Source organism: Medicago sativa, chromosome 6 (genome assembly GCF_051527215.1).
Source record: "Medicago sativa cultivar Bolivia chromosome 6, Bolivia_mono, whole genome shotgun sequence".
NCBI lineage: Eukaryota > Viridiplantae > Streptophyta > Magnoliopsida > Fabales > Fabaceae > Medicago > Medicago sativa.
The window spans coordinates 66,934,223-66,957,240 of record NC_140754.1 but is presented as its reverse complement, the minus strand read 5'-3'; the positions used below and the strand labels follow the sequence as shown (position 1 = coordinate 66,957,240).

The 23,018-nt window shown below is 35.7% G+C and overlaps 1 pseudogene across 1 annotated transcript; it reads right to left on the bottom strand.

Moving 5' to 3' along the window:
• Nucleotides 1–1,013: 1,013 nt before the first annotated feature.
• On the bottom strand, nt 1,014–21,292 carry LOC146916476 (TMV resistance protein N-like; annotated as a pseudogene). The gene is made up of 7 exons (XR_015015079.1): nt 21,051–21,292; nt 20,205–20,479; nt 4,677–5,784; nt 4,268–4,544; nt 2,476–4,176; nt 1,917–2,388; nt 1,014–1,776 (listed from the first exon to the last, which is right to left on the bottom strand). The product of XR_015015079.1 is annotated as a TMV resistance protein N-like (transcript).
• Between the last annotated feature and the right edge of the window lie 1,726 nt (nt 21,293–23,018).

Sequence of the window (23,018 nt, the reverse complement as noted above, 5' to 3'; positions counted from 1 at the left end):
TTTTATGAGTCTCCAGAAAATATTTTTATTATGTTTGTTATTTTAATTTACCTAGTGTCTCAAGAGCTTTTATTAGCATTTTCTTTAAAATAAACACCTAATTTAATCTTTAAATTACTAATCTATCACCAATTTAGTTTATTTTGTTTGTATTCTGTTTACGTTGGGACTTGGAGATACCAGCCTTATCTAACGGAGAAACGGGTAAACCAAAGGCAAGTTACACGTTTGCATCATCAAATATTTTTTTTTTGTTTCAATAGCCTAGTGGCAAGATCACACACTTTTTTAAATTTTAAATTAATATTGTCCCTTCAAACATTTGGGGAATCCGGGGTTCGAACCCCGGCCCCTGCAAACATTGTCCCTGGTAGCTACCAACTGAGCTACACTTACGGGACTTTGCATCATCAAATATACTTCATCAGATTTGTTATTTTCAAATTCATTTGTTTGAAGGTGACTTCACTCTGTGTTTTATTTAAGTACCTTGCTGACTTTTGACATGTTTTCACTTGTGACTTCTAACATGTTACTTTGAGTTGTTTGGTGCATTATTTGACTGTTTTGTGTCTAATTCTAAAGTTGTTTATATTTGTCATGTTATATTTGTTTCTTAATTTCTCCTAGCTTTTCATTACTCTTTACTTTATGAGAGCATAAAACTAACAAAGGTCGTTGTGATAAGCAAGTTACATGATCTCTTCATTGCCAAATTTCCACCACCACACCACTCTATGAATCCTCTCCAGCACCACATTCGAGAACAAAGTAGACTACAAAAAACGCGCCTAGATTGCAGCGGTTTTTTAACTATTTCGCGGCGGTTTTTAACCCCCGCTGGACGTTTTGCGGGATTTTTTAAAACCCCCGCTTATAGTAATCCCACAAATTATTTACGGGGGTTTTAGGGGACCGCTGGTATCACGTTAAATTGCGGGAGTTTTATTTCGGGGGTTTAAAACCCCCGCAAAATGTTAAAATTGTAAAAAAAAAATATAATGATGAAAAAATGCAGAGAAGAATAAATCATCTGCTATAATCACTTACACAAGTTATTGATACAACACTATCAATTTGTCCATTACACAGTTTCTTCAATTCATCTAAAATCAAATAACACAAATTCAAACACCTTCACTGAATCTTCAATGCTTTTAAAATTTTAAAGACTCTTAACTCGCTCATATTAAAAAATGAACCCAGTATCTATAGGTGTATCAAGTAGCCTGTTGACATGATAATTTTTTGAAAATGAACTTACAGTTTTCTTTTCCATCATATATATGAGAAAGTTAAAGACTAGAGTCCTGAAATCTTTGTAATGACGTAAATTTTCCAAGACTTCCAGGAATTGTTCCATTGAAAATTTTGTTATGTGGTAATGGAATTAATAAATGATATATTTACCATGATTTTGAAATAAAAGATTCAATCCTCTCAGTAATCTAAACAGTTTAGCTAATCTCAAGCGTTTTAAATTAAAGCATGAATAAACTTATTCATTTAAGTTCTACAAAGCTAGGAAAATAAGTACTATCACGTAACAGTTTTAAGATCCACAAGCACAAATATTAAAATCAAGAATGAAAGTTGATAAAATCTAAAAAACTTTTTGCTTTACTAGGTTGTACTGTCCCTCTAGCAAATAAGGTTCTGTTGCGGATAGTGAAAAGCAAATATATACATGATGAAAGTAATGCAGAGAATGTTAGCGGCAGAATCAGATCACAGGAACCTTCTCTTGGAGCTCTCATCCTCATAAGAATATGCCAGCTGAAGAAGGTTATGTTAAATGTCAACAATAATTGTGAATACATTGAAAAATTTATCATAAAACAATAAAACAAATTAAGACTCTACACTACAGGAAGAAAGCTTGATGACAATTTGGGTAAAATGAATGATATACTTACTTCAACATCCCGAGTGTAACACAATGTTAGTATCATTCTCTGGGTTGGTGAATTGAATATCCTTCATGTTACTTTTCTCTTTCAATACATGGATTCCACAATTCATGAATGGGAATCCAAAGTAAACCTCTGCATGGTTCCACTTATTTTCTGAAAGTACTTTGTCCATATTATCATTGAAGTTTTCCATTTGCATATGAAAAAGATGCAAATGATATGTATTCGGCTGTGATCTCCAACGTATCTCTGAACCATGTGTATAGAAAAATGTATTCTCGTTGATGATCACTCTTACACGACAATGTCGAAAATATAATGTCAATGGAGAAACAACACAAATAGATATGGCAGGAAACTTGTTACGAAACCAGAAAGAAATTGACCATCCTGCCTCGCATTTGAGGTCGAACCACTCTGGAATCTTTGGCACGCGTGGTAAACGAAACCAAGTGTTTCCAGCCTCATGTAATTCCTGTTGGTAAAATAAATTTGATGAAAATTTAACTATAACAAAAAGAATATAAAAGACATTACAAATAAAAACAAAATAAATCATAACCTGATTCAGTAATTTGTTTTTGCACAACGAAGTCAATGATATGCAGTCAAGTGCAGATAACACTCTTAAGCATCGAGGAATCCCTTCAATGTCCTGAAGTTTCTTACAGTCATCCAAGACGAGTTTCCATAAAAAGTGACATTTTTCAATAGATTTAGGAATAAATGTGAATAGATTGTTAGTTAGGTGTAATTCTTTCACATTTGCAAACAACATGAGAGTTTTTGAAAGATATTCATCTGGAAGTTTTCAGTTCCCGACACAAACATACTTTACATCTGAAGATTGCATTGGATTCACGTTTTCTTCACTCTGGATGATAAGTTTTGGCTTCACAGTAGATTCACAGTTACATGGATGCAATGTTTGAGGCTGAGTAAGATTTTGATCTGGAAACATAAATTCATTGATGGAAGTTTCATCCAAGAGGAGTTTATGTATATTTCTCATCTCTCCCAATATTTCTGGTAAACTCTCAAGACTATAACAACATGAAAGATTGAAATGTTCCAACGAAGTCAACCTCAGCCGTGGGATACTCCTAAGCATAATGCAGTATTCAATATTCACGAATTTAAGTTTATCCAACAACCCATCCACCACACTTGAAAAGCTCTCGAGCCTATAACAATTTGAAAGGTCGAGTTTTTCTAGAGAATCCAACTTAAGAGGTGGAATACTCTTGAGATTGTGACAATTTTTAGCAAGTAGGGTTTTAAGTTTTCCAAGAAATCTGTCCACCACAAGTGGAAAACTCTCAAGACTAAAACAAAATGAAAGGTCAAGTGTTTCTAGTGAATCCAACTTGAGAAGTGGAATACTCCTTAGATTGATGCAACCTCTAACACTCATGGTTTTAAGCTTATCACCAAACACATTTACCACTGGTGAAAAACTCTCGAGACTAGTACAATCTGAAAGATCAAGTGTTTCCAATGAATCCAACTGAAGAAGTGGAATAGTCCTGAGATTGTAACAATTTGATAGGTCAAGTGTTTCTAGTGAATCAAACTTAAGAGGTGGAATACTCCTAAGATTGTGACAATTTGATAGGTCAAGTGTTTCTAATGAATCCAACTCGAGAGGTGGGATACTCATGAGATTGTGACAATGTGAAAGGTAAAGTTTTTTTAACGAATTCAACTTGAGAGGTGAAATACTCATGAGATTGTGACAGTTTGAACTGTCAAGAGTTTCTAGTGAATCCAACTTGAGAGGTGGAATACTCCTTAGCTTGATGCAACTTCTAACACTCATGGTTTTAAGCTTGTCACCAAACGCATCTATCACATGTGGAAAACTCTCAAGACTAGTACAAACTGAAAGATCGAGTTCTTCTAGGGAAGGTAACATGAAAGATGGAATAGTTCTGATTTTGGTGCAACATGTAACCCTCAAAATTTTAAGTTCTCGAAAAAATCCATTCACCATGAAAGGAAAGCTTTCTAGATGATAACAACGTGAAATATTGAGTTCTTCCAGTGAAGCTAGACTGAGAGTTGGAACACTCTTGATTTTGGTGCAACTTATAATTCTCAAGATTTTTAGTCTATATAAAAAACCAATTGATTTATCAATTGCAATTAGTTCCTTGCAATTTTGGATTGAAAATTCTTCTAAATTTGGGAGACCAGATATATCTGGTATTTGTGATAAAAGATCACTATTATCAAGATTTAAAACCCTCATATTCTGGAACTTCTGCACACGAAAAAAAAGAGGAAATAGGAAATATATGAATAATATTAAATCAGATTTATTAATATAAGAGATATAAATATGTCACACTTGCCTTTGTGAGAAAGCCCTTCCACTCAAATGGATTTGATAGAGGGTGAACGGAGACATGACATGCATCATCTCGCAAAGGGAAACCTGATGAAGGATACTTGCGATAACGCCATTCCAGCACTCTTAAACTATTTGGAAGATGTTTCGGATGTTTAGAAAAAAAAAACACAACCACTGAAAATTAGTGTTTTGAGATTTTTCATCTTCTTGAAAGCTTCTCCATCCCATTCTACGCTAATCCTATGGCTGAAATGTATCATTTCAATATTACTTGTTCCCTGTAAACAAAAATGTGATGTGAATATGTGACAATAATTAATAATGCATAAAGCCAAGATGCTAAGTTGAGCATTAGTAGCAATCAAAGTTAAAAATGAAAAAGAAAATCAACCAATATCACTATTACTCACCTTATTTTCTTTTAGAATTTGAACTATATCATTCGAGTCCCATAACCTACTGCGTTTTCCAGGATCTTTTGGTGATTCTTGTCTAACAATTTCTTTCCCCATATCCTCTACTAAATCATGTAATGTCACATTACCAAACTCATTTATTTTTATGAGAGATTTTTCCACCAACACATTAATGTGATCTTTCATGATATCACCATGATGAGCATGAAGTATTTGTTGGACCCTTGTCAATTTATATCCTTTGAAGCAGCAGGCAATGTCAAGAAAAACAGGCTTCTCATCCTCCTGCAAAGATTGATAGCTAAGTTGTAGTGTCGTTTGGATCTTTTTATGAGGAACCTTTTCATAACGATCTAGTGCATCTTTACATTCCTCTATTGTCTTATTAAAAAAGTGAGAACCTATTACTTCTAAAGCCAATGGAAGGCCAGAAGCATAAGTTACAGCATAGTTCAAAATGTTTTCATAACCAAAGCTAACTTTCTCGGATTTAAAAGCTTTTTGTCTAAGCAATTCAAAAGCATCTTTCCTGTTCAACTCCTTCACCTCATATGTGCTTTGAACCCCATGAGATGTTAGCAACTGTTTGTCCCTAGTCGTGATGATGACTCTACTGCCTGGACCAAACCAATCGGGGCTTCCAGCAATAGCATGTAATTGCTCCTCCTTGTTAACATCATCCAATAGCAAAAGAACTTTCTTTTTCCGGAGCCTCTGTTGTATTACTGTCATTCCGTTTTTAACATTTGTTAACTTAATTTTCTTCTCTCCAACTGTTTCATAAAGAAGGATATTTTGGAGATATGGCAGACCATGTTTTTCTGAATTTTCTCTAATGTTTTCGAGAAAACATAAACCTTTAAATCCGTCTGCAATTGAATTATAAACTGCTACAGCAAGAGTTGTTTTCCCTATTCCGCCAATACCATAGATCCCTACCATGTGGCCTTTATCATCAGGCCCATCATTCAAAAGTGATGTTACAATTTGCATAGGGTACTCGAGTCCAACTAGGTAATCAGGGACAGATAAGGTAACAGGTATAATCTCCCTTGAGACTTGTTCAACTATCTTCTCAATAAAAACATGTTCATATTCATCCCTGCCCAATCATAGAAGTCAAGTTTGCATGAGGTCATTCCCTTTCATCAAGTCTAACTTTTGACACTTATTTATATAATAACTCAAATGGTAATAACTAAACAAATGTAATGCCTTTGAAGTTTGAACCACTAACACATACACACAGAAATCAAACATGACAGTAGAATTAGAAACCGGAAATAATTTAAGAAATAAAAGTAATTGAATATAATATTGGGTCTCATAGTGAGTGATTGAATATAACTATGTCTATCACAGACACCGACACGTGTTGAACACCTTACCTTACACTTTGTCAATCTTAACTATCCTTCCTTGCTACACATAGTGACACATTGGGCTAGTTTATTCTAGCTTTTTTTAAAAATATTATTAGTGTATTATTTTATTTATGAGGAATGCTAACACACTCACTTTTGAACACCCTCTCTAGCACTCATTCTTTTATTGGATGAAATTCATGCATGTCCCACCACTTTGTGTGGGTTCTATTTCCAAATTGTAGTAGATTCACGATGATTTAAACCAATAAAAGAGTGAGTATTAAAGAGAGTGTTCAAAAGAGAATGTTCAAAGTAATTGTTAGAGAAAACTTCAAATAAAAAATTGTTTGAATAAATTTTCATAAAATGTCATTTTAAGTATTTTGTCTTTCGGTGTGACTTTTTTGATACTAAAGTATTAAAAAATGCTTAAAATGAGAAGCTATTTTGAATAGTTTGTCATAAAATCATTTTTGAGAAACTTCTTTTGAAAAAAAAAAATGTGATTTTTATAAACAACAATGAATATCTAAATTAATAAATATCAAAATTAGTCTTTCATTTCTAACAAATGAGTTTGAAATAAATATTATAAGTTTTTTTTTTGACAAAAAATATTAATAAGTTTTAATAAAAATAATTTTTAGATATACAAAAATTTATTTTAAATCTATAACGTCAAGCAAGCCCATTTATATTGTGCTTTAAGTTTTACCGTGACCAAATTGATTTTAAGCAGATTGATTTTTAAAAGTGAGTTTAAGGTGAAAAAATCAATTACATAATCAAAAGCTCCATTTTCTACCTTTAAGCAACAATCAACTCGAGAACCACAACATCTCAAAGCCAATATACCTTTAGAATTAATTTTGACTTCTCTAGAAGCTAAACTAAACATACTCATAGATCCGCGCGTTTGGTTCTACTTCTGGAGCAGATAAAATTCATTCCAAATATATAGAATTGATTTTAACATGTTTGATTATTCTAGACTAGTATTGATTTTAACTTGAAGCTAAAACTTGGATTTACGTTTTGATAAATAGGTCCAAACTTGGATTTAGCTTTAAATTTATTCTTTAACTCACTTTTTGATAAATAGGTCCAAACTTTTATAAATTTACGTTTAACTCTCACTTCTAGTAAGATATAACTCAATCAAAATCAATTTTTGGAGGCAAAGTGTACGTTTGGTTTTGCGATGAAAAAAATTGATTTTGGGTGAATTGATTCTGTAAAAGTGATTCTGACTAAAAGTGAGTTGAAGGAAAAGTGATTTATATTTATTTACATTCATGTAAAACTGAGTTGAACTATAAATTTTTGTGCAAAAATCAATTCTAGAATCAAAAACTACAAATCTTAACTTAGAGTAAAATCAATTATGGAATAAGAGTCAATCCTACGGGAAAGGAATCGATACATGTAAGAATCAATTCTAGTGTTGCAATCAATTTTACTGTTGTAGAATCTGTTGGAACAAAATGTGTTTAACAATAAACCTTAAAGAGTTTTGATGATAACAAGGTATTAAAAATTGTAAATTGGATTAGCTAATATTTGTTCAAGTGTACAGGACCATAATTATAAAGTTACATCATCATTGGTTCTGAATGAGCAAATAAAGAGCTATGGAAACAACAAAAATTTGAAGCTTGGACGCTCCTGAAGGCAACTTGCTTCTGAAGAAAAAGCGCTCCTGAAGTCAAGCTGCTCCTGAAGAAATAGCGCTCCTGAAGTAAGCTGCTCCTGAAGAATAGTGCTCCTGAAGACAAGAGGTCCAGAAGTCACATCATCAGAAGTTGCATCATCAGAAGCTGCAGAAGTCATCTCATCAGAAGCTGCATCATCAGAAGCTGCATCATCAGAAGCTGCCTCATCAGAAGCCATTTCACCAGAAGCTGAATATCAACTGGATTTGCAAAGAATCAAGAATTGAAGAATTATCAATGCAAAAGCTGTCTATTGGATTCGAAAACACAAACAAAGGATTAGTGGAGTTTGCAACGGTCATTTCAAAGGTGTTTGAAGGCATGTGTTTGCAATTTGGACGAAAGCGTTGACATTGTACTTTGTACGAATTGTACAACCACGTTCTCCACTACTCTGTTTTGTGTCTGCACTTCAAGACAAGAAAACAGCTCCAGAATACGGTCTCGCCTGCATAGATGTTCCTTTGGATAAGGAATGGATTTCAAATTTGTTCTTCATAGGATAACAACCAAATCAGGCAAAAGATCATTGGTGAAAGATCAAGCTTCAACAACGACTCTTTGGTGTGCTGGCAATTTCACAACGTCTCTTTCACACCTCTATATAAAGGAGTGAAGACCTAGAGAATTGGTAATGCAAGAACGCTGAACGAAAGACTCACAAAGATTTTCACAAGTACCAAACCTCTGCTGAAATTGTTCTGCATTCACTTAGAATTTCTGTGTCTTAAAGTCATATCTTAGAAATTCTTAAGTCCATTGAGTCTGTATCTGATTTGTATTGTGAGCACCTCTGATTGTATATCAAGTGTTCAACCTTAAACAATTTTCTGTGTAATTTTGTTTAGTTAGGAAGTCTCTTGCAGTTGTGCTTGAGCAGGAAGTCTCTTGATTGTGTTCTTGAGCAAAGGAAGTCTCTTGCTTGTGTGCTTGAGCATTGGAAGTCTCTTGCTTGTGTGCTTGAGCATTTGTAATCAGATATTACTCATAGTGAAATCTCCTTGGAAGTGCAAGGGGGACTGGACTACTTCCGGATTGTGGAAGGAACCAGTATAATTGCTTTGTGTCGTTCTTCTTCTCTCTCTCTGTTTTATTCCGCTGCATTTAGATTCTGATCATCACTTCAGAAGCTGTCTCACTTAGCTTCTGATCAGTGTATTCAGTTATTTAGAGAAACGAAGAATTTTTCAAAACACAATTCAACCCCCCTTCTTGTGTTTTTCTCACCTTCAATTGGTATCTAGAGCCTTGGTCTGTTGTGTATCACTTAACCGTGCAACAGTCAAAGATCTGAGAAAAACATGACTACTCCTCCTCCTGATGGTGATACTAGCTATAAAAATGTCTCACATGATTATAGTGATAGTAAGAAAACCAGTGTTGGAAAAGTTCCAAAGTTCAATGGAGATGCTGAAGAGTTCTCTTGGTGGAAGACCAATTTTTACAGTTACATCATGAGCCTAGATGAAGAATTGTGGGATATTCTGGAAGACGGCGTTGGTGGTTTAGTCCTTGATGAAGAAGGAGCTGCTGTGGATAGAAAGAAACATACTCCAGAACTGAGGAAACTTTACAAGAAGCATCATATTATCAGAGGAGCTCTTGTCACTGCCATACCCAAAGCAGAATACATGAAGATGAGTGACAAATCCACTGCTAAAGCTATGTTTGCTTCGCTCTGTTCAAATTATGAAGGGAGCAAGAAGGTCAAAGAAGCAAAGGCTCTCCTGCTTGTACATCAGTATGAGTTATTCAAAATGAAGGATGATGAAACTATTGAGGAGATGTACTCAAGGTTTCAAACCTTAGTTTCTGGTCTACAGATTCTAAAGAAGAGCTATGTTGCTTCTGATCATGTAAGCAAGATACTCAGAAGCTTACCTGCCAAATGGAGACCAAAAGTGACTGCCATTGAGGAAGCTAAAGATTTAAACACTTTAAGTGTCGTAGATCTTGTTAGTTCTCTCAAAGTTCATGAGTTAAGTCTTAATGAACATGAGTCTACTAAGAAGAGTAAATCAATAGCTCTTCCATCCAAAGGCAAGTCATCAAAAGCTCTCAAAGTGGTTGAATCTGAAGAGGAAGAACAGTCAAGTTCAGACTCTGAACCAGATGCTGCTGAAATGGCCATGCTCTCAAACAGACTTCAATATCTGGCCAAGAAGAACAGAAAGTTTCTCTTCAGAAGGGGTAACTCCAGAAGCTCAAGGAAAGAAGATCAGAAGGGATGCTTCAACTGTAAGAAGCCAGGTCACTTCATTGCTGAATGCCCTGATCTTCAAAGAGAAAAGTCAAAGGACAAGTCAAAGAGGTCTACATTCAAACCAAGCAAATTCAAGAAGCAGATTAAGCAGAGTTTAATGGCAACCTGGGATGATTTGGGTAGTGAATCTGGATCTGATAAAGAGGAAGCTGATGAAGATGCAAAGGTAGCTGTTGGGTTGGTAGCAACAGCAACTTCAGAAGCTGGATCAGATTCAGACTCAGAAGATGAAAATGAGGTATATTCCAAAATTCCCAGAGATGAACTTGTTGAGTCACTTAAAGAACTTCTTACACATTTTGAAGTAAGAACCAATGAGTTGAAGGATTTAAAAGAAAAATATGCTGATTTGGTACAACAGCAAAAATCAACTTTATTGGATCTGAAAGCTTCTGAACAAGGACTTAGGGGCTTTGACTTCATGTGTAAAACATATGAAGATCAGCTCAAGTTCTTATGTCAGAAGCTACAAGAAAAGTGTAATGAAAAACCTTTAAGTAACCATGAAATTGCTCTTGAAGATTTTATTATATCTGGCATTGACAGAAGCAGAGTGGCTTCTATGATTTATAGCATTTACAAGAACAATGGCAGAGGAATTGGTTTTCCAGAAGTGAAACTGGAGAAAACCAATCTAAAGTCTTGTTGTGAATGCATCAAGGAAGGTCTGAAAACATTCTTTGTACCAGAAGGGGCTGAGTTGGAAACTGTTGTTCAATCAGAACCTGAAGCTTCTAGTTCTAAGGCTAAGATTACTTCAAAGCCAAAGAACTCTAAGTCAAAGGCTATGATCAAATCTGATTCCAAAACTTCAAAGGTTAGGATCCTGAAAAGATCAGAACCTATTCCTCAGAGTCTGGTGAAACCAAAATCTGGGGTTCTGAAGTCTAAGTTTCAGAAGAAGACAGTTACTGCTTCTGAAGTACCAAAACCTAAGGTGATGGTTAATCAGAAGCAACCCAACTCGCAGCACAAGGTACAAGAAGTGAAGAGTAAAGCCTTAAGTACTAACCTTCCAGGACCCATAGAACAATGGGTACCTAAATCTAAAAATGTCAATGATGCAGGTATGTCTAAGAGCAGTGCCAAAGCAAAGATCATGGTACCTAGACAGCGGTTGCTCAAGACACATGACAGGAGACAAGTCCATGTTCCTCAGCCTAACAATGAAAGAGGGAGGAAATGTGAAATTTGGAGGCAACCAGTCAGGCAGGATCATAGGTACAGGAACTATTGGTAATTCCTCTACCTCAATTAATAATGTATGGTTGGTAGATGGTCTTGAACATAACCTTTTGAGCATAAGTCAATTTTGTGATAATGGTTATGATGTGCTTTTTGAAAAACCCAACTGTACAGTAATCAACAAGAAAGACAAATCCATTGTGTTCAAGGGAAAGAGAGTTGACAATGTCTATAAAATCAATTTTTCTGAACTGGCTGATCAGAAGGTGATTTGCCTACTATCAGTGAATGATAAGAAATGGATGTGGCACAGAAGGTTGGGACATGCTAACTGGAGGTTAATCTCTAAGCTTAGTAAGTTACAACTTGTGAAAGGGCTACCAGACATTGACTATCATTCAGATGCACTTTGTGGTGCATGTCAGAGAGGGAAAATTGTGAAATCATCTTTTAAAACCAAAGACATTGTCTCAACCTCAAGACCTTTAGAATTACTCCATATTGATTTATTTGGACCAGTGAGTACTGCATCCTTATATGGAAGTAGATATGGATTAGTCATTGTTGATGATTACAGCAGATGGACTTGGGTGAAATTCATAAAGAGTAAAGATGTTGCGTGTGATGTATTCAGTAGCTTCTGCACTCAAATTCAATCTGAAAAAGAATCAAAAATTTTGAAAGTCAGAAGTGATCATGGTGGAGAATTTGAAAATGAGCCATTTGAAGCTTTTTGTGAAAAACATGGAATTTTCCATGAATTCTCTTCTCCTAGAACACCACAACAAAATGGAGTTGTAGAGAGAAAGAATAGAACTTTACAAGAAATGGCCAGAACCATGATTCATGAAAACAATTTACCAAAACATTTTTGGGCAGAAGTAGTGAATACAGCATGCTATGTTCAAAACAGGATCTATATTAGACCTATTTTGGAGAAAACAGCATATGAACTCTTTAAAGGAAGAAAACCCAATATCTCTTACTTTCATCAATTTGGATGTACTTGTTACATTCTGAACAACAAGCTCTACCTAAAGAAATTTGATGCCAAGGCCCAAAGAGGAATCTTTTTAGGTTACTCTGAAAGGTCAAAGGCATACAGAGTGTATAATTCAGAAACACTCTGTGTTGAAGAATCTATGCACGTTAAATTTGATGACAAGGAGCTTGAAGATAAAACTTCAAAGCAAGGTGAAAGTTTTGCAGAGATACAGGTTCCTGAAGCTACTCCAGAACCTGATCAGATAGCTGAGTCTGAAGATAGTCCAGAAGCTGAACCCACATCAGAAGCGCAAGATGAAACTGCTTCTGATGAAGCACAAGATGGCTCACATCAAGAAGATCCTCCCAGAAACACATTCAAACACAAGTCTTCACATCCTGAGGAGCTAATCATTGGAAACAAAGATAGTCCAAGAAGAACAAGATCACATTTCAGACAAGAAGAGTCAATGATTGGACTAATCTCAATGATTGAACCTACAACAGTTGATGAAGCACTTTCAGATGATGGATGGATCCTAGCTATGCAAGAAGAGTTGAATCAATTTCAAAGAAATGATGTGTGGGATCTGGTACCCAAACCTCAGCACAAGAACATTATTGGAACAAAATGGGTATTCAGAAACAAGCTGAATGAGCAAGGTGAAGTAACAAGAAACAAAGCCAGACTTGTTGCACAAGGGTATAGTCAACAAGAAGGCATTGATTACACTGAAACGTTTGCTCCAGTTGCAAGATTGGAAGCAATCAGGTTACTTCTTTCCTATGCAGTTAATCATGGCATAATATTATATCAGATGGACGTCAAGAGTGCATTTCTCAATGGTGTCATAGAAGAAGAAGTGTATGTTAAGCAACCTCCTGGATTTGAGGATATTAAATATCCTGACCATGTTTTTAAACTGAAGAAATCACTATATGGCTTGAAACAAGCTCCCAGAGCTTGGTATGATAGACTAAGTAATTTCTTAATCAAAAATGATTTTAAGAGAGGACAGGTTGACACTACACTCTTCAGAAGGACCCTTGGGAAAGATATTCTTGTTGTGCAAATATATGTTGATGATATAATATTTGGTTCTACTAGTGCATCTCTTTGCAAGGAATTTTCTGAGTTAATGCAGGATGAATTTGAAATGAGCATGATGGGAGAGCTGAAGTTCTTCCTTGGCATTCAAATCAATCAATGCAAAGATGGAGTCTATGTTCATCAATCAAAGTACACAAAGGAGCTTCTGAAGAAGTTCAAACTTGAAGATTGTAAAGTGATGAACACTCCAATGCATCCTACGTGCAACCTGAGCAAAGAAGATGAAGGAGCTAAAGTAGATCAGAAGCTGTATAGAGGTATGATTGGTTCTTTGTTATACCTCACTGCATCTAGGCCAGATATTTTATTCAGTGTATGCTTGTGTGCAAGATTCCAATCAGATCCTAGAGAATCTCATATGACTGCTGTCAAGAGAATCTTCAGGTATTTGAAGGGAACAACTAATCTTGGACTCCTTTATAGGAAATCCTTAGATTATAAGCTAATTGGATTCTGTGATGCTGATTATGCTGGTGATAGGATTGAAAGAAAATCAACCAGTGGCAATTGTCAATTTCTGGGTGATAATCTTATATCCTGGGCTAGCAAAAGACAAACAACTATTGCTATGTCTACAGCAGAAGCAGAATACATTTCAGCTGCAAGTTGTTGTACACAACTACTTTGGATGAAACATCAGTTGGAAGATTATCAGATAACTGCTAACAGTATTCCCATTTATTGTGATAATACTGCTGCTATTTGTTTGTCTAAAAATCCAATTTTGCATTCAAGAGCTAAGCACATTGAAATCAAACACCACTTTATCAGAGATTATGTTCAAAAAGGAATTTTAGATATACAATTCATTGATACTGAAAATCAATGGGCTGATATATTTACTAAGCCTTTAACTGTTGAAAGATTTGATTTTATAAAGAAAAATTTGAACATGCACTTCGTGTCTGATTAAATGTTTGCTTGCTCCTGAATAGGATTTTAGGTTCTGAAGTTAGTTCAGAAGCAGTAGTCCATCAGAAGCTCTTTATTGAGGTTCTGAGGAAAACTCGCTTCTGATGATGACATCAGCATCTGAAGTCCAGAAGCTGGATTTGTTGCTTCTGAATAGTTGAATAAGTGGAAACGTTGGGAGTTACTTTTTAAAGTAACTTCTGGCCCACTAACTTGGTAGTTACTCTGTGAACTTCTTACGTGGCCTGTATGTGTTGGTGTATAACTAAAAAGGGCAATGATGATTTAAAAGCTTTGAAAGTACTTTTCACGCGCCCCCAATTTTGTCATTAATGTTATGTTTGTTTGTCTCTTTTGAATTGCAATCGTTTTACTTTTAACACTTTGTCAATTCACACACTACTCACTCACAACAAACACATTTGCTCTCAAACCGTTTGCGAAGTAAGCGCATTCTCTCAACCTTAGAACCCTAAAAATCTTCATCTTCTTCAAATCTTCGTCAATCATCAAATGGCATCATCAAGCTCAAAAGTTTCAGAATCTACTTCAAACAAGCAAAGCGTATCAGAATCTGGGTCCTTCTACAAAGAAAAGACTATGGATATTCCATGGGAATCCTTGATAGTCCAAATAGAGTCACCAGTGGATTTTACTTCACTCAAGAAGTACGAAGTAAACATGGAAGGTTTAATAGAAACACAGGAGCTGTCTGAGTATTTCAGAATGCTAAATGGACCAACATATGTGAATTTGGTCAAGGACTTTTGGTTAAAAGCTGAAGTGTACAATGAAAAGCCTGCAAAAGTTGTAAGCAAACAAGCTGGGTCAAAGAAAGGGAAAATGGTCATGGATATGAATCCTACATCATTTGACAGCTTAGAAATAAGGTCTGAAGTGATGGGCATTCCTATAACCATCACTGAGGAAGTTATAGCTAAAGCTTGTAGAAGGCATGCAGAGGGAAGATTCCAAGAAATAGTCAGGAAGGAAGATGTCCTGCTACAAGGTTACTACAACACTCTTTTGGGTGGGAAGAAGGATGCAAAGCCTTCTGAAATGGAGATTCACAACAGGATGTTGGTGAAGTTCAGTAATGATTGCTTCTTTCAAAGAGCAGGAGGATCTGACCAACCCAACAATCAACAGAAGCTAGCAATTTACTTCATGGCTATTTTGGAAAAGATAAACTTCCCAAGATATGTAATGGATCATCTCTGCTGGGCCATAAACGAAAGCATTACAAGAGAAAGAAAACAAGTACCCTATGGAAGATTGCTGTCTGAAATCTTTCATCAAGGAAGGGTGCTGGAGTTCTTAAAAAGGACAAGGAGTGCTTCTGATAAATGTTTCAAAGTCTCTACTGCTGAAAGGACTATCAGTAGCAGGAGCTTACACTCTATGAAGTTCTTCAAAGAAGCTCCTAAAGATGAGAAATGGTTGGAGTTGACCACAGAAGAATCTGAGATTATCAGAGACTTTCCTTCCATAGTTAAGGAAAGTAATCCTGAACACTTAGCTAGATTAGTAGCTGAGTACGTCTTGGAGGAAGATGCGAGGTCTCAGGAGGAAGCTGCTCTTGCTAAAGGAAAAGGCAAGAAGGCCAAAGCAGTTGCTGTGTCAGAAGCTGCTGTTTCTGATGCACCTAAAGGGAAAAGGGCCAGAACTAGTTCTGAATCTGATGCTGCTCCTACTAAAGGAAAGAAGGCCAGAACCAGTACTGAGTCAGAAGCTGCTATTGCTAAAGTTGCTAAGTCTGAAGCTAAACCTGTTTCTATCAAGGATAAAGGAAAGATGCAGAAGATTGGTGCTGCTTCTATTCCTCAGAAGAGAAGAAAAGGTAAGGCAGACTTGGTAATCACTCAAGAGCAGCTGGAGGAAGCTCTTGAAGAAATGGAAAAAGAAGAGGCTGATCCCAAGCTGAAGAAGAAGAAGGCTCCCCTTCAACTTGTGAGTCCTATGGTTGAGATGACTCCAATAAGGAAAAGGATGGCAGATGAACGTGCTTCTGAACTTATTGCAGACAAAAAGGATCTAAAAGCACAATACACTCATCAAAGAGATGAAAAGCTCAAGGCCTTGGGATTGGAAGATTGTGATAGGTTCTACAAAGATAAATTGGCTGAAGTAAGAGCCATTGCTGGTAAGCCCACTGAAGACAATGAGGAAGACGATATGATGCTCATGTTTGAAAATGCTCCAGAAGAGGGAACTTCAGAAGTAGTTCCTCAAGCTGCTGATCCACAAAAGATCACTTCTGAAGCTGGCCCTGCAGATCAGGTAATTCAGATTCCAGTCACCTCTATCCCCATTTCACCTTCTTCAACATCTGTACCTGAACCAATAGAAGACACTTCTGTCTTAGACAATCTTGCTCTCCATTACTCAGGTGAGTTACCCATAGACAAATCCACCTCAGAAAAAGCCTCTGAAACAACTCCAGAAGCAGCTGCTTCTGAAAATGTTGTTTCAGAAAACCCTCATCAACAAACACCTGAACCACAAAAACCCACAACACCCCCACAATCACCAATAGCCATCACTGACCCCCAACTCAACACTCAAACAACAACTTCACCACAACAACCACCATCTGAAACTGAATTTCAACCTTTACCTGAACACTCTCCTGAACCAACTCCCATGGATGTTGACATCTCTATAGTCAATGTTCAAGCCTCAACCTCCACCACACACATTGATTCTGACCAGCCCTCATCTTCTAACACACAAACACACCTTACCATTCCAGTTCCTAACCCTATTCAAGACTTAGAAATCAGTGATTCTGATCTTGAAATCCTTGAACATCCACCCACAAACATCCTGGAATCTGGATATATCAATTCTGAGCTTCTGACAATCTTGAGTCAGATGCACAATCTGGTGGATCAAAGAAGGACGATTGATCTCACAGGTGCATATGAAGACTCCTGGGTATCTCTTCAGAACCGGGCAGCTGAGCTTATTGAAGAGATCAAGGCTAAATGCATCAGAGTCAAGCAAGCTTCAGTCAGAAAGTTAATGGAGCATCTGAATCAGAGTCTCAGAGTAAGAAGTTCTACACTGCTCCTGGCAAACCAGCCTTTCTTCTTAGAAACGGATTACTTGACCAGAGAAGCAAGGTTGTGTAAGCTTCTGAAGAAACAGATGGCACAGCAGCAGCAAGAAGCTAAGGAAAGGGAACAGGCTCTTCTCCAGAGGCAACAACAGCTTGAAGAACTGTTGCAGAAGAAGATTGAAGAAATGGAGGAGATGAAGAAACAACATCAAACCAACACTTAGTTGCACACCCTTGTGTTTTTCTTTTTGTTTGTTGTTTGTTTTGAATTCCTAGTCCTTGCTTCTGAAACCATTCTGTTTTAATTCTCTTTGCTTCTGAATGCTTACTGATTCTGACTGTTTAGCTGCTTCTGACAATTGAATATACATGATTTTTTTTTTTTGCTCTGATTTATTTAGTTCATTGCTTAGTATACTCTCTCACGTTTGAGTTTTTCTCATATCTTTTTGTCTTTTGTGCTTAGATTTATTTTAATTTTTTTTGATAATGACAAAAGGGGGAGTATATGTGACAAGTATTTAAAGGCTCTGAGCCCCATTAATGGCATTTGAAATTTTTGAAAAACTTCTATCTTTTTACCTTATTGGTATAAGCTATGAATGAACGAAGGAGTATCAAAATTCAAGTAAAGTTAATTGAACCATTCTTCTTATCTATAAGTAAATTCTTTCAATGATTCAATTTTGCTTTTAAGCTCTGATAATAATTATTGCGCAAAATGAATTTAATTAACCTGGATAGAACTTAGGGGGAGCTTACAAACCTCACCTTAAAGACTATCAGACTCAGGGGGAGTTTGAGCTTACAAACCTCAGATTCTGAGCTTACAAACCTCAGAACCCCAAAGTCAACTTGTTAATTAGATTAACAACAATTGATCAATTTTAAATACTGTTGTTTGTCATCATCAAAAAGGGGGAGATTGTTGGAACAAAATGTGTTTAACAATAAACCTTAAAGAGTTTTGATGATAACAAGGTATTAAAAATTGTAAATTGGATTAGCTAATATTTGTTCAAGTGTACAGGACCATAATTATAAAGTTACATCATCATTGGTTCTGAATGAGCAAATAAAGAGCTATGGAAACAACAAAAATTTGAAGCTTGGACGCTCCTGAAGGCAACTTGCTTCTGAAGAAAAAGCGCTCCTGAAGTCAAGCTGCTCCTGAAGAAATAGCCCTCCTGAAGTAAGCTGCTCCTGAAGAATAGTGCTCCTGAAGACAAGAGGTCCAGAAGTCACATCATCAGAAGCTGCATCATCAGAAGCTGCAGAAGTCATCTCATCAGAAGCTGCATCATCAGAAGCTGCATCATCAGAAGCTGCCTCATCAGAAGCCATTTCACCAGAAGCTGAATATCAACTGGATTTGCAAAGAATCAAGAATTGAAGAATTATCAATGCAAAAGCTGTCTATTGGATTCGAAAACACAAACAAAGGATTAGTGGAGTTTGCAACGGTCATTTCAAAGGTGTTTGAAGGCATGTGTTTGCAATTTGGACGAAAGCGTTGACATTGTACTTTGTACGAATTGTACAACCACGTTCTCCACTACTCTGTTTTGTGTCTGCACTTCAAGACAAGAAAACAGCTCCAGAATACGGTCTCGCCTGCATAGATGTTCCTTTGGATAAGGAATGGATTTCAAATTTGTTCTTCATAGGACAACAACCAAATCAGGCAAAAGATCATTGGTGAAAGATCAAGCTTCAACAACGACTCTTTGGTGTGCTGGCAATTTCACAACGTCTCTTTCACACCTCTATATAAAGGAGTGAAGACCTAGAGAATTGGTAATGCAAGAACGCTGAACGAAAGACTCACAAAGATTTTCACAAGTACCAAACCTCTGCTGAAATTGTTCTGCATTCACTTAGAATTTCTGTGTCTTAAAGTCATATCTTAGAAATTCTTAAGTCCATTGAGTCTGTATCTGATTTGTATTGTGAGCACCTCTGATTGTATATCAAGTGTTCAACCTTAAACAATTTTCTGTGTAATTTTGTTTAGTTAGGAAGTCTCTTGCAGTTGTGCTTGAGCAGGAAGTCTCTTGATTGTGTTCTTGAGCAAAGGAAGTCTCTTGCTTGTGTGCTTGAGCATTGGAAGTCTCTTGCTTGTGTGCTTGAGCATTTGTAATCAGATATTACTCATAGTGAAATCTCCTTGGAAGTGCAAGGGGGACTGGACTACTTCCGGATTGTGGAAGGAACCAGTATAATTGCTTTGTGTCGTTCTTCTTCTCTCTCTCTGTTTTATTCCGCTGCATTTAGATTCTGATCATCACTTCAGAAGCTGTCTCACTTAGCTTCTGATCAGTGTATTCAGTTATTTAGAGAAACGAAGAATTTTTCAAAACACAATTCAACCCCCCTTCTTGTGTTTTTCTCACCTTCAGAATCAACTCTATAGCTCCTCTAGAATTGATTTTGACATGTTTGATTGTTGTAGAATAGAATTTATTTTACCTTCCAAGTTGATTTTAACTTGAAGTTAAAACTTGGTTTTACTTAAAGTTTTTGCCTTTACAGTTGATATGTACCTTAAACTAAAGTTTATTCTTTAACTCACTTTTATATAAATAGATCTAAACTTTAATATTTACATTCAACTCATTTTTAATCAGATTCAACTCAATCATAGTCAATTTGTGTTATTGTAGAACAAAACACGCTCGTATTATCATAACAGAAAGAACTTTGCTATATATCCCGAATTATTTTTCGGGAAACATCCCGAGCGTGTATTTGTAAGCAGCTTTGCTTTAATTATTGTTGACTAAATCCCTGAATTTGTGGAAATCACCCAAGTAGTGGTGATAAGTAGCCAATCAAGTGCCATCGGGTTGTTTTCGGGATAATAGTTTTCGGGATGTTTAGCATTTTTCTAACAGAAATTGAAATAAAAATGAAAAAAAAAAATATACCCATTTTTGAAATCAAAGCCGGATAAATTAGCAACTTGGTTTAGAGCATTCTTCCATTTCTGCAACAAATCCATGTTATTGTTGGACCTTTTCTCATGTTGAGCCATTGCTTCTTCATAACTCCTTTTTAAATTCCGCACATCAGAAGGATCCACATCATAAAAAACTGGCCAAACACACCTACCTTTATCTTTGATAGAATCAAGGATGGTGGATAGTTCCTGTAAACAAAAAGATGAAGAAGCATAGTTCTTAGAGAGCACAACGATGGCCATGTTGGCAGGGGCGAAGGGCTTCATGGCCATGGGGTAGCAATGGCTACCCCAAAAGAAGAAGAAAACTTAAATAATTGGTATAACTTTATATGCAGCTACCCCATTAATATATTATTTGGCTACTCCAAACAATTTTATTGTTTTAAAGGGAGATGTTATTGCACAAATATTGATAATATGTTTAGTTTAGTGTCAATTATGGATAAATTTAAGTTCTCACAACTCTATAAAGCTGAACTTTTATAAATAACTACTCCCTCCGGTCTCAAATATAAGAAAATATTCCTTTTTTAGATTCATTGAATAATTAATGTATTTGCCTTACAATGTAGACCAAATACATTAACTACTCAATGAACCTAAAAAAGGAATATTTTCTTATATTTGAGACCGGAGGGAGTATTGTTTAACTTTTATTATCTTCGTTGTCGTTTCATTAAATGTAAGTATAAATTATTGTAAATTTATTTTACTTTTTTATTAAGTTTAATATATTAATTTTTAAAATATATTTTATTTATTTTTTATATTTGGCCCCCTCGTAGAAATTGTGCGAGCTTCGCCGCTGCATGTTGGAATCTTCAATGGATTTGATGAGTGATGGTGTGATTTCTTCGCCTTTTTGAAGTTCTTCATCATCCATGAAGGTGTGAATTCCACTGTCACTCAGTGCTTTCCAGAGATTGCCGGTGAAACCATGGCGAGTATCTTGGCCTCTGAAGCTGAGGAAAACATCGTACTTGAATCGATCTGTGCCTGTGAGGGAAGCCATGATGTGTGAATGAGTTGGTTTGATGAATATAAAATGCTGAGTGTGGAGAGTATCTTGATCAAATGATGAATGTGAAAGACAAACACGCCTCTAAGTACTAGTGATTAATAAGAGTCACATGAATGTGGGACACACTCAGCAGTAAAGGAGGGAAAAAGAAAGAAGCTATATGGCAATGGTAGAGGAATTTCCAAACGAACGTTTGTGCCTTGTCCAACGCGAATCTGTTATGTTTGGTTCTCAATAGTCAATTCTACTTTCGCGGTAACCGCGCTTTTTATATTCCAATTGCACAAAATTATATGAATAACTAGACTCTAACCCGTACCATGTACGGGTTTTGTAGAGTTTCTTATATAAGCATCAAAGTGACTATATTATTAATTTTAGAGTTATATTCAAAGTAATAGAAACAATGAAACTAAGTGATGTTTGAGAGTAGAATTGACTAAGTGATGTCCAAAGCATAAAATTAGAACAAAGCATCAAAGCGCTTTTTATATTCCAATTGCACAAAATTATATGAATAATTTCAACATTTACTTAAAAAAAATGAATAATTTCAACATAAGTTCAAATAATTAAAAAAAATGAGAATGTGATTTTTTTTTTTTTTTAAAAAGAGAATATGATGTCTAGTGTTGAATGCAATTAAAAGGATAATATGGTCATTATACATTCAAAATCAATTTTAATTCCAACTATCCAAACAACATCAACTCATAATAATCAATTTCATGAGTGTATCTTTTTTTTTGTAGTGGCCGGGGTTTGAACACTGCACCTTGCATATTTTATACATTGTCCCAACCAACTGAGTTAAGCTCACGAGGACAATTTCATGAGTGTATCTAAACATAAATCAATTCAGTGCTTGCTTGGCTTCTTGTTAGTCTAGAAGCACTTCTACATCCTCAAAAGTGAAAAAAAGCAATTCCACACATGTTTGTTTTGGCTTTTCAAAAGCAATTCTCTTGTCCAAAAGCAATTTTTTTTGAAGCTAGAAATCCTTATCTTGCTAAATTGCGTTCTACATGCACATGTTTAAGAAATTTGAAAATACAAAGTTTGTATGGAAAAAACGCATGGCTTGAAAATGTATAAAAAGCCATTGTCATGATTCAAATCATGGATCTTTAATTCCTGAACTCTTTTAATATCTTAACTCAAACAAATTGAGTTATTCAACTCATATATAAAAGGCATAATTGCACTTTTGAACCTCGCATTTTGACCAGCTCACAAAAATGATTATGCCTCTTTCAAATCAAACAAAATCGTTCCTAAACTATCATGTTTTTATAGTTTTAGTCATACCCCCTATTTTCCCTCAAAATACGCTGAGATGGCAAATGAACACCTATGTGGCATTGCCAATTTGGAAAATGACATTAACATAACATGTCATTAAAACAACAATTTAAATTTCAAAAAATAATTTAAACATTTCATAAATTAAAACAAAAAACAAATTAAAAGAAAAAAGGAAATTTAATCGAAAGAAAGTTATAAACCCTAATTCCTAAATTAGAACATCTCATCTTCCTCCATTTTCGCTCAATTCCATCTTCTACCACCTCGTTTTCTTCTTCAGTTTCTTACCATTTGCGCCATTTTCATTCTCACCTTCATTTTTGTTCTCGCCTTTCCAAGAGTGGTATATTGAAGCTGGGTTTGATTTTTCTAGGTTAAATGTTCTTGGGTCACATGCGAACAGAAAAGAGGGCACGGGAATTTTATTCTCGTCGACGAAGAAATCATGATTTC